Source organism: Drosophila takahashii, unplaced genomic scaffold (genome assembly GCF_030179915.1).
Source record: "Drosophila takahashii strain IR98-3 E-12201 unplaced genomic scaffold, DtakHiC1v2 scaffold_137, whole genome shotgun sequence".
NCBI lineage: Eukaryota > Metazoa > Arthropoda > Insecta > Diptera > Drosophilidae > Drosophila > Drosophila takahashii.
In genome coordinates, this window is record NW_027221655.1 from 42,226 (window position 1) to 56,086 (window position 13,861).

Below are 13,861 nucleotides of genomic sequence, written 5' to 3' on the forward strand. Positions count from 1 at the left end.
AAGTACATATACTTGCATATGTCTCTTATTTGCATGTTCGGACTTAGAATATTTTTATACGCGTCACTAATAGGATGACGATACATATGGCTACCATTGTTAAATATATTTAAATAAAATTTATTTAAATATAATTATTATTTTATATATATATATTTATATATATATATATATTCTGACTTAAAAAAGCCAAACAAAATAAACACAATTAAATTTATGTTTATTATCGAATCATCAAGCAAAGGATAAGCTTCAGTGGATCGCAGTATGGCAGCTGCTCAACCACTTACAACACCTTGCCTGTTACAAAAGTCGTTTACAATTGATTCTAGGCTTTGTCATTGTATTAAATAATGCTTTTATATGTAACTAGCGCGGCATCAGGTGATCGAAGATCCTCCCAATTTACTATGTTACAAATTACATTGGCATCACATCCATTGTCGTTTATAAAGTAAATTATAAACTTTAAATGGTTTAGAAGCCATACAATGCAAATTGCCCCTTATTTATCATTGCAGTCCAGCACGGATACGACCTTAGAGGCGTTCAGGCATAATCCAACGGACGTAGCGTCATACCACTGTTCGCTCGAACAAGTATTGTGCCATTGGTCCGTACCTGCGGTTCCTCTCGTACTACGCAGGAATGCTGTCGCAACAACGTTTTGTCATTAGTAGGGTAAAACTAACCTGTCTCACGACGGTCTAAACCCAGCTCACGTTCCCTTGCATGGGTGAACAATCCAACGCTTGGTGAATTTTGCTTCACAATGATAGGAAGAGCCGACATCGAAGGATCAAAAAGCGACGTCGCTATGAACGCTTGGCCGCCACAAGCCAGTTATCCCTATGGTAACTTTTCTGACACCTCTTGTTAAAAACTCTTTAAACCAAAAGGATCGATAGGCCGAGCTTTTGCTGTCCCTGTGTGTACTGAACACCGAGATCAAGTCAGCATTTGCCCTTTTGCTCTATGTGTGGTTTCTGTCCGCACTGAGCTGGCCTTGGGACACCTCCGTTATTATTTGAGAGATGTACCGCCCCAGTCAAACTCCCTACCTGGCAATGTCCTTGAATTGGATCATACCTGAGTAATTGGAGTTATACCAAATTTTCAAATCAAAAATACATAAATGCACCGTTTTATTAAAGAATTTGTTTGCGATTATATAACAAACTCGTGATACTTTGATCAAGAAGCTTGCATCAAAACCCAATACCATAAGATATAATAAATATATCCGTATAATGGCTAGGAAATGATACACGTTCCATTTAATCAAGTAAGTAAGGAAACAATAAGAGTAGTGGTATTTCATTGACGATACCAAACCGAAGTCTAATATCTCCCACTTATTCTACACCTCTTATGTCTCCTTACACTGCCAGATTAGAGTCAAGCTCAAAAGGGTCTTCTTTCCCCGCTAATTATTCCAAGCCCGTTCCCTTGGCTGTGGTTTCGCTAGATAGTAGATAGGGACAGTAGGAATCTCGTTAATCCATTCATGCGCGTCACTAATTAGATGACGAGGCATTTGGCTACCTTAAGAGAGTCATAGTTACTCCCGCCGTTGACCCGCGCTTACTTGAATTTCTTCACTTTGACATTCAGAGCACTGGGCAGAAATCACATTGTGTCAACACCCGCTAGGGCCATCACAATGCTTTGTTTTAATTAGACAGTCGGATTCCCCAAGTCCGTGCCAGTTCTGAATTGATTGTTAATTGATAATCGTTATAATTAATAAGAACTAATTGGTTTGACCCAATTAGTATTCTTAAAAATTTTAGCAAGAAAGTTCCACAATTGGCTACGTAACTAACTATCCGGGGAACAAGTAACTAACATAAATGCTAGAAACTCTATTTACCCAGAACGAGCACATAAACCATGTTATTGTTTCCCAATCAAGCCCGACTATCTCAATCTTCAGAGCCAATCCTTATCCCGAAGTTACGGATCTAATTTGCCGACTTCCCTTACCTACATTATTCTATCGACTAGAGACTCTTCACCTTGGAGACCAGCTGCGGATATTGGTACGGCCTGTTGAGAAGTTTGCGTGTCCCCACCATAAATTTTCAAGGTCCGAGGAGAAAATATCGACACAACAGTATATGTCATGCTCTTCTAGCCCATCTACCATATCTCTCTGCGAAAGACTTCCATGGTAGTACGGCTATAAAACAGAAAAGAAAACTCTTCCGATATCTCTCGACGGCTTCTTTATGGTCGTTCCTGTTGCCAGGATGAGCACGAGGCCCATATTTAATAACAAACGGATACTCAACAGGTTACGGAATTGGAACCGTATTCCCTTTCGTTCAAAATTATTCAAGTATATTATATTAGCTTGATTTGTATATATTGCGTTTTTGGTTTTACTTGAAAATTTTCGGCTTTCGCCTTGAACTTAGGACCGACTAACTCGTGATCAACCACTGTTCACACGAAACCCTTCTCCACTTCAGTCCTCCAAGGTCTCATTCGATTATTTGCTACTACCACCAAGATCTGTACCAATGGCAGCTCCATGCAGGCTTACGCCAAACACTTCTACGCATACCATTGTACCTTCCTACTCACTAAAGTTTCAAAATTTATATCACAAGTAATATAAATCATCTACTTTAGCGGTAATGTATAGGTATACAACTTAAGCGCCATCCATTTTAAGGGCTAGTTGCTTCGGCAGGTGAGTTGTTACACACTCCTTAGCGGATTTCGACTTCCATGATCACCGTCCTGCTGTTTTAAGCAACCAACGCCTTTCATGGTATCTGCATGAGTTGTTAATTTGGGCACCGTAACATTACGTTTGGTTCATCCCACAGCGCCAGTTCTGCTTACCAAAAGTGGCCCACTGGGCACATTATATCATAACCTTAAACTTCATATCAAGAAAGTTAAGGTTCTTACCCATTTAAAGTTTGAGAATAGGTTAAGATCGTTTCGACCCTAAGGCCTCTAATCATTCGCTTTACCAGATAAGATTATTTTATATAATATTAAAATGCACCAGCTATCCTGAGGGAAACTTCGGAAGGAACCAGCTACTAGATGGTTCGATTGGTCTTTCGCCCCTATACTCAATTCTGACAATCGATTTGCACGTCAGAACTGTTTCGGTCTTCCATCAGGGTTTCCCCTGACTTCAACCTGATCAAGTATAGTTCACCATCTTTCGGGTCACAGCATATATGCTCAAGGTACGTTCCAGTTAGAGGCATAAATAATATAAATATCATTATACATAACTATATAGAACGCCCCGGGATTGTGTTAATTAGCTATAAATAGTTAAAAAACTAATCCCATTATTAGTCAAGTTAATTACGCTATTAGGTTTATATCCCAATAACTTGCACATATGTTAGACTCCTTGGTCCGTGTTTCAAGACGGGTCCCGAAGGTATCCTGAATCTTTCGCATTGTTAATCCTACAAGTGCATATAATAAACACAAAAATCAATGATAATCATGCCATTATATAATTCCGAAAAATTAACGCACTGTATTCATATAAATCTATCAGCACTTTATCAAATTAATAACATTTATTCTGTGTTAAAATGCAAGCAATTTAATTTGAATAAACTATAAGTTATATTTTATGATAAATTTGGTATGCTAATAGATTACAATGTCCTTATATGGAAAAAATGCACACTATTATCATAATATTGTTTAAATATTACAATTTTAATGATGAATTTTCCATAACGGATATTCAGGTTCATCGGGCTTAACCTCTAAGCAGTTTCACGTACTGTTTAACTCTCTATTCAGAGTTCTTTTCAACTTTCCCTCACGGTACTTGTTTACTATCGGTCTCATGGTTATATTTAGTTTTAGATGGAGTTTACCACCCACTTAGTGCTGCACTATCAAGCAACACGACTCTTTGGAAACATCATCTAGTAATCATTAACGTTATACGGGCCTGGCACCCTCTATGGGTAAATGGCCTCATTTAAGAAGGACTTAAATCGTTAATTTCTCATACTAGAATATTGACGCTCCATACACTGCATCTCACATTTGCCATATAGACAAAGTGACTTAGTGCTGAACTGATTTCTTTTCGCTCGCCGCTACTAAGAAAATCCTTGTTAGTTTCTTTTCCTCCCCTAATTAATATGCTTAAATTCAGGGGGTAGTCCCATATGAGTTGAGGTTGTATATAACTTTTATTTGCAATTAATTCTTTATATATAATGATAAAACATTTTATTAAATTCGTTTAAAGCTGACGTATATATATATTAATGGCATTTATTTGTAACGAATTAACGAAGAATAATAATATTGTCAACGTTTTTCATATTTCAAATCATTAATAAGAGACAATTCTAGATAATATTTTATGCTAGACATTTCTCAGTATTATTTGATTGAAAAAGAAAATATTCCTCTTCGTTTTTCTCAAAGTTTAATTACTATTGTGAGATAATGTTTTTCATATATTGGTTAATATTATGAATAAAATAATTAAATTATTTTTATCCAATAATATACCATATGCTTATAAAATTTTATTATAAAATTTGTATAAACAACTTAATTAGCATAGTCTTACAACCCTCAACCATATGTAGTCCAAGCAGCACTATAAAATTAATTAAAGTACATAACAGCATGGACTGCGATATGCGTTCAAAATGTCGATGTTCATGTGTCCTGCAGTTCACACGATGACGCACAGTTTGCTGCGTTCTTCATCGACCCATGAGCCGAGTGATCCACCGCTTAGAGTTTTATAATATTGGTTTTAAATTTGGTCAAATATGTTTTTATTGAAAGAAATTAAAAATACACCATTTTACTGGCATATATCAATTCCTTCAATAAATGTATTTATATACCTAAAATAAATGCTGCGAAATGTCTTAGTTTTATATAAACAATATATATCAAAGTATTATTTGTAATGGCATTTGTTTGTTAATATATATTGATAATTTTATATAAAACATTAACCTGAAACCAGGTACAACATTGTATATTTTAGGTTGTTGCATTATCCAATGTATGATCATCATCAAATTAGTTGGCCAATACATCTCGCAACGCGTGTATATTATGGTCCATATACACACAAAAGTTTATAATAAATATATAAAATATATTTTATTATATTAATAATTCGATTTGCTTGTTCGAATTTTATGTTTGTTTCTATTTAATTTATTTGTAATAATATTATATTATTACAATATTTCGATTTGCTTGTTCGAAATTTATTTGATCTTTTACTTTTAAGATCATATTTTTGGTATAATTATTATTATAATTATTATGTATATATATATATATATTGGTAATTTGTATTAAATTTGTATTAACAAATTTTTTTATTAACGGTAAGGATATTATACAATAATGATCCTTCCGCAGGTTCACCTACGGAAACCTTGTTACGACTTTTACTTCCTCTAAATAATCAAGTTCGGTCAACTTTTGCGAAACAACCGTAACACACAAGGCGTCACAGTGATCACGTCCGGAGACCTCACTAAATAATTCAATCGGTAGTAGCGACGGGCGGTGTGTACAAAGGGCAGGGACGTAATCAATGCGAGTTAATGACTCACACTTACTGGGAATTCCAAGTTCATGTGAACAGTTTCAGTTCACAATCCCAAGCATGAAAGTGGTTCAGCGGTTTACCCGGACCTCTCGGTCTAGGAAATACACGTTGATACTTTCATTGTAGCGCGCGTGCAGCCCAGGACATCTAAGGGCATCACAGACCTGTTATTGCTCAATCTCATTATTGCTAGACGCAATTTGTCCATTTAAGAAGCTAGTGTCCTTATAATGGGACAAACCAACAGGTACGGCTCCACTTATATAAACACATTCAAACACAATAAACATTTTACTGCCACCATGAATGAAGGCTATATAAGCTTCAACACCATAATCCTGAAGATATCTATTTAATATATTTGAGTCTCGTTCGTTATCGGAATTAACCAGACAAATCACTCCACGAACTAAGAACGGCCATGCACCACCACCCATAGATTCGAGAAAGAGCTATCAATCTGTCTTACACACTTATGTTCGGACCTGGTAAGTTTTCCCGTGTTGAGTCAAATTAAGCCGCAGGCTCCACTCCTGGTGGTGCCCTTCCGTCAATTCCTTTAAGTTTCAGCTTTGCAACCATACTTCCCCCGGAGCCCAAAAGCTTTGGTTTCCCGGGAAGCGACTGAGAGAGCCATAAAAGTAGCTACACCCAATTGCTAGCTGGCATCGTTTATGGTTAGAACTAGGGCGGTATCTGATCGCCTTCGAACCTCTAACTTTCGTTCTTGATTAATGAAAACATCTTTGGCAAATGCTTTCGCTTAAGTTAGTCTTACGACGGTCCAAGAATTTCACCTCTCGCGTCGTAATACTAATGCCCCCAAACTGCTTCTATTAATCATTACCTCTTGATCTGAAAACCAATGAAAGCAGAACAGAGGTCTTATTTCATTATCCCATGCACAGAATATTCAGGCATTTGAAGCCTGCTTTAAGCACTCTAATTTGTTCAAAGTAATTGTACCGGCCCACAATAACACTCGTTTAAGAGCACTAATGCAGGTTTTTAAATAGGAGGAACATATGAAAAAATACAAGTATTTAAACACATATAAGAACTCCACCGGTAATACGCTTACATACATAAAGGTATAGTACTAACCACAATTGTAAGTTGTACTACCCGTATGAAGCACAAGTTCAACTACGAACGTTTTAACCGCAACAACTTTAATATACGCTATTGGAGCTGGAATTACCGCGGCTGCTGGCACCAGACTTGCCCTCCAATTGGTCCTTGTTAAAGGATTTAAAGTGTACTCATTCCAATTACAGGGCCTCGGATATGAGTCCTGTATTGTTATTTTTCGTCACTACCTCCCCGAGCTGGGAGTGGGTAATTTACGCGCCTGCTGCCTTCCTTAGATGTGGTAGCCGTTTCTCAGGCTCCCTCTCCGGAATCGAACCCTGATTCCCCGTTACCCGTTGCAACCATGGTAGTCCTAGATACTACCATCAAAAGTTGATAGGGCAGACATTTGAAAGATCTGTCGTCGGTACAAGACCATACGATCTGCATGTTATCTAGAGTTCAACCAATATAACGATCTTGCGATCGCTTGGTTTTAGCCTAATAAAAGCACATGTCCCATAAGGTTCATGTTTTAATTGCATGTATTAGCTCTAGAATTACCACAGTTATCCAAGTAACTGTTAACGATCTAAGGAACCATAACTGATATAATGAGCCTTTTGCGGTTTCACTTTTAATTCGTGTGTACTTAGACATGCATGGCTTAATCTTTGAGACAAGCATATAACTACTGGCAGGATCAACCAGAATAATGTTTTCGTTCATATTTCATTCATATTTTTTGAATAGAAATTAGTAATATAAATATAATAGATTTTATTTCCATTTTATATGTTCGGTTTTTCTTAAATATTGATTTTAATTCAATATTTTTTTTTTGCTTTGTGAAATAATTCTATTTTAATTCGAATACGGCCATTTTTATATGGCATTCGTATACGTTCTTTAATTTTTACTTGTTTCGCCACTAATATAACAAGTTTATAATTGATGTTAAAGAAAAAGTACAACTTTTTTATAACACAATTTTCAATATATATTGTTCTTTCTATAAGTTTTTATTATATTATATATACATATTTCATTCTAAAATATCATTTTTGTTCAACATACATAATTATTGTATCCACACATGTACAATTTTTGTTTAACCAATATAAATATTGAGTTAAATCATTTGCATTTTGATGATAAATTTAAAATTTATCTTTTCCATATAACTCTCTGGTAATATATGATATAAAACCGAGCGCATATGAAATTATTTTGATCACTAATATTGCAATTATATTTTATTATAATGCTTTTTGTAAACACATTGTACCGGCAAGCGATACTCTGTGCCCAAACGACAGGGGATATAATAATTTAATATAAATTATCATATATACCTGCCACCAAAGATTAACGATAAAAGTCGGAAACAATTTGTTATTCTATATATAATAGAAACTTGACCTCTGTTTCACCTTATTATCATGGGTTTATAATATTAACCGCGTAGCCAAGTCTTAATTTCATTTAAGAAACAAATTTATACGGATAATATTTTGATTTTAATATATGTTGTTCTATTGATAACAAAAGTATATATTATAATATATTTTGTTCAATAGTAGATGGACTACTTACTGTACCATCCTTATTTTTTATTATTATTGATATACATTATATTGACAACAGCATATGATATTCATATGGTTTGTTCAATAATTAATTGGTGGACAACCACTGACCATCCTATAGTAGTTTTTGGCCACGACGTCTAAATATCGAAATTATTTAATTCCGTTTGCCACCCATACGATAGATATTAACTATCTATAATAATAATGTGTACGCATAAAATATTATATGTATATATATAGACCAACAGACAAGCACTTCACCCTATAGTAGTTTTTGGCCACGACGTCTATATATCGGGCATATTTAATTCTCTTTGCCACCCAACCAAAGATATTCACTTTTTTATATAAAGTATTATTTGATCATATTAATATAACCAATTATTTCTGCCATATTCATATAATTTCTTTATGAATTATTTTTTGGTCATATCCATATAATCTATATGCCGTATCCATATAATGAATACGGCATATCCATACAACTAGCCATATTTGTATGTCAATGTATATTTTATTATACATTTTTTTTCTTTATACATATAATATGGTATTTCCATATCGCTATAATTGAATTATATGTATAAGATATCATTTATATATAGCATTGCCAAAATAATATGATAAACATAAATTTTGAACAATACGGCCGGTCGGCGAGCACTGCCTCCCTATATATGTTTTTGGCCACGACGTCTAAATATTGGGTATTTTTCGTACTGCGGCCCCGGTGTATGTAAATTGGGCATATTTCGTACTGATGCCAACATATCTATATGACTCATTATTTTCTTCCATATCAATATAACTTCTTTTATTTCCATATTCAAGTAATTTCTTTATTTGCCATATCAATATAAAATATTTTTTGGTCATATTTATATAATCTATATGCCGTATCCATATAATGAATACGGCATATCCATACAACTAGCCATATTTGTATGTCAATGTATATTTTATTATACATTTTTTTTCTTTATACATATAATATGGTATTTCCATATCGCTATAATTGAATTATATGTATAAGATATCATTTATATATAGCATTGCCAAAATAATATGATAAACATAAATTTTGAACAATACGGCCGGTCGGCGAGCACTGCCTCCCTATATATGTTTTTGGCCACGACGTCTAAATATTGGGTATTTTTCGTACTGCGGCCCCGGTGTATGTAAATTGGGCATATTTCGTACTGATGCCAACATATCTATATGACTCATTATTTTCTTCCATATCAATATAACTTCTTTTATTTCCATATTCAAGTAATTTCTTTATTTGCCATATCAATATAAAATATTTTTTGGTCATATTTATATAATCTATATGCCATATCCATATAATGAATACGGCATATCCATACAACTAGCCATATTTGTATGTCAATGTATATTTTATTATACATTTTTTTTCTTTATACATATAATATGGTATTTCCATATCGCTATAATTGAATTATATGTATAAGATATCATTTATATATAGCATTGCCAAAATAATATGATAAACATAAATTTTGAACAATACGGCCGGTCGGCGAGCACTGCCTCCCTATATATGTTTTTGGCCACGACGTCTAAATATTGGGTATTTTTCGTACTGCGGCCCCGGTGTATGTAAATTGGGCATATTTCGTACTGATGCCAACATATCTATATGACTCATTATTTTCTTCCATATCAATATAACTTCTTTTATTTCCATATTCAAGTAATTTCTTTATTTGCCATATCAATATAAAATATTATTTGGTCATATTTATATAATCTATATGCCGTATCCATATAATGAATACGGCATATCCATACAACTAGCCATATTTGTATGTCAATGTATATTTTATTATACATTTTTTTTCTTTATACATATAATATGGTATTTCCATATCGCTATAATTGAATTATATGTATAAGATATCATTTATATATAGCATTGCCAAAATAATATGATAAACATAAATTTTGAACAATACGGCCGGTCGGCGAGCACTGCCTCCCTATATATGTTTTTGGCCACGACGTCTAAATATTGGGTATTTTTCGTACTGCGGCCCCGGTGTATGTAAATTGGGCATATTTCGTACTGATGCCAACATATCTATATGACTCATTATTTTCTTCCATATCAATATAACTTCTTTTATTTCCATATTCAAGTAATTTCTTTATTTGCCATATCAATATAAAATATTTTTTGGTCATATTTATATAATCTATATGCCGTATCCATATAATGAATACGGCATATCCATACAACTAGCCATATTTGTATGTCAATGTATATTTTATTATACATTTTTTTTCTTTATACATATAATATGGTATTTCCATATCGCTATAATTGAATTATATGTATAAGATATCATTTATATATAGCATTGCCAAAATAATATGATAAACATAAATTTTGAACAATACGGCCGGTCGGCGAGCACTGCCTCCCTATATATGTTTTTGGCCACGACGTCTAAATATTGGGTATTTATCGTACTGCGGCTCCGGTGTATGTAAATTGGGCATATTTCGTACTGATGCCACCATATCCATATAACTTATTTTTTGTTCTATATCTATATAATTATCCATATCCACACTAGAATTTAGTATTTATCCCATATCCATATAAATCATTATTTACCATATCAATATAAATAATATTTTTCCATATTCATACTAGAACTTATTATTTCTTTAATATTCATATAACTCAATATTTTTTCATATCCATACTAGAACTTATTCTTTTTCCCATATCCATACTAGAACTTATAAATTTTCCCATATTCATATAACTAATTTTTTTCATATCCATACTAGAACATTATATTTTTGCCATATCTCTATAACTCATTTTATTCCATATCCATACTAGAACTTATTATTTCTTAAATATCCATATAACTTAATATTTTTCCATATCCATACCAGAACTTTTTATTTTTCCCATATCCATAGAACTAATTTTTTTCATATCCATACTAGAACCTAATTTTCTTCCTATATCCATATAACTTATTATTTACTATTACAATATAATTAATTTTTTCCATATCCATACTAGAGCTTATTATCTCTTCAATATCCATAAAACTCAATATTTTTTCATATCCATACTAGAACTGATTATTTTTCCCATATCCATACTAGAACTCAGTATTCTTCCCATATCCATACTACAACTTAGTATTTTTCCCATATGCATATAACTCATTATTTAGCATATCAATATAACTAATTTTTTTCCATATCCATACTAGAACTTATTATTTCTTTAATATCCATATAACTCAATATTTTTTTATATCCATACTAGAACTTATTATTTTTCCCATATCCATACTAGAACTTATAAATTTTCCCATATTCATATAACTAATTTTTTTCATATCCATACTAGAACATTAAATTTTTTGCCATATCTATATAACTCATTTTATTCCATATCCATACTAGAACTTATTATTTCTTTAATATCCATATAACTCAATATTTTTTCATATCCATACTAGAACTTATCATTTTTCCCATATTCATATAACTCATTTTTCCATATCCATACTAGAACTCTGTATTCTTTTCCATATCCATATAACTCATTTTTTTTTCATATCCATACTAGAACTTATTATTTTTCCCATATCCACATAACTCATTTTTTTCATATCCATACTAGAACTTGTTATTTTTCCCATATCCATATAACTCATTTTTTTTCATATCCATACTAGAACTTAATATTATTTTCATATCCATATAACTCATGTTTGGACTTGGAATATTTTTATACACGTCACTAATAGGATGACGATTCAGTTGGCTACCTTAAGAGGTACATATACTTGCATATGTCTCTTACTTGTATGTTCGGACTTAGAATATTTTTATACACGTCACTAATAGGATGACGATTCAGTTGGCTACCTTAAGAGGTACATATACTTGCATATGTCTCTTACTTGTATGTTCGGACTTAGAATATTTTTATACACGTCACTAATAGGATGACGATTCAGTTGGCTACCTTAAGAGGTACATATACTTGCATATGTCTCTTATTTGCATGTTCGGACTTAGAATATTTTTATACGCGTCACTAATAGGATGACGATTCAGTTGGCTACCTTAAGAGGTACATATACTTGCATATGTCTCTTACTTGTATGTTCGGACTTAGAATATTTTTATACACGTCACTAATAGGATGACGATTCAGTTGGCTACCTTAAGAGGTACATATACTTGCATATGTCTCTTACTTGTATGTTCGGACTTAGAATATTTTTATACACGTCACTAATAGGATGACGATTCAGTTGGCTACCTTAAGAGGTACATATACTTGCATATGTCTCTTACTTGTATGTTCGGACTTAGAATATTTGTATACACGTCACTAATAGGATGACGATTCAGTTGGCTACCTTAAGAAGTACATATACTTGCATATGTCTCTTATTTGCATGTTCGGACTTAGAATATTTTTATACGCGTCACTAATAGGATGACGATACATATGGCTACCATTGTTAAATATATTTAAATAAAATTTATTTAAATATAATTATTATTTTATATATATATTTTTATATAATATATATTCTGACTTAAAAAAGCCAAACAAAATAAACACAATTAAATTTATGTTTATTATCGAATCATCAAGCAAAGGATAAGCTTCAGTGGATCGCAGTATGGCAGCTGCTCAACCACTTACAACACCTTGCCTGTTACAAAAGTCGTTTACAATAAAGCGACGTCGCTATGAACGCTTGGCCGCCACAAGCCAGTTATCCCTATGGTAACTTTTCTGACACCTCTTGTTAAAAACTCTTTAAACCAAAAGGATCGATAGGCCGAGCTTTTGCTGTCCCTGTGTGTACTGAACACCGAGATCAAGTCAGCATTTGCCCTTTTGCTCTATGTGTGGTTTCTGTCCGCACTGAGCTGGCCTTGGGACACCTCCGTTATTATTTGAGAGATGTACCGCCCCAGTCAAACTCCCTACCTGGCAATGTCCTTGAATTGGATCATACCTGAGTAATTGGAGTTATACCAAATTTTCAAATCAAAAATACATAAATGCACCGTTTTATTAAAGAATTTGTTTGCGATTATATAACAAACTCGTGATACTTTGATCAAGAAGCTTGCATCAAAACCCAATACCATAAGATATAATAAATATATCCGTATAATGGCTAGGAAATGATACACGTTCCATTTAATCAAGTAAGTAAGGAAACAATAAGAGTAGTGGTATTTCATTGACGATACCAAACCGAAGTCTAATATCTCCCACTTATTCTACACCTCTTATGTCTCCTTACACTGCCAGATTAGAGTCAAGCTCAAAAGGGTCTTCTTTCCCCGCTAATTATTCCAAGCCCGTTCCCTTGGCTGTGGTTTCGCTAGATAGTAGATAGGGACAGTAGGAATCTCGTTAATCCATTCATGCGCGTCACTAATTAGATGACGAGGCATTTGGCTACCTTAAGAGAGTCATAGTTACTCCCGCCGTTGACCCGCGCTTACTTGAATTTCTTCACTTTGACATTCAGAGCACTGGGCAGAAATCACATTGTGTCAACACCCGCTA

General features: G+C 33.4%; 3 non-coding genes across 3 annotated transcripts; all 3 read right to left on the reverse strand.

Moving 5' to 3' along the window:
- Positions 1-226: 226 nt before the first annotated feature.
- LOC138914189 (large subunit ribosomal RNA) lies at positions 227-4,183 on the reverse strand. Its single transcript, XR_011420053.1, has one exon. It is a non-coding gene; the product is annotated as a large subunit ribosomal RNA (ribosomal RNA).
- A 398-nt stretch (positions 4,184-4,581) lies between these two features.
- On the reverse strand, positions 4,582-4,760 carry LOC138914193 (5.8S ribosomal RNA). The gene has a single exon (XR_011420057.1). It is a non-coding gene; the product is annotated as a 5.8S ribosomal RNA (ribosomal RNA).
- A 623-nt stretch (positions 4,761-5,383) lies between these two features.
- On the reverse strand, positions 5,384-7,378 carry LOC138914186 (small subunit ribosomal RNA). Its single transcript, XR_011420051.1, has one exon. It is a non-coding gene; the product is annotated as a small subunit ribosomal RNA (ribosomal RNA).
- Positions 7,379-13,861: the final 6,483 nt, after the last annotated feature.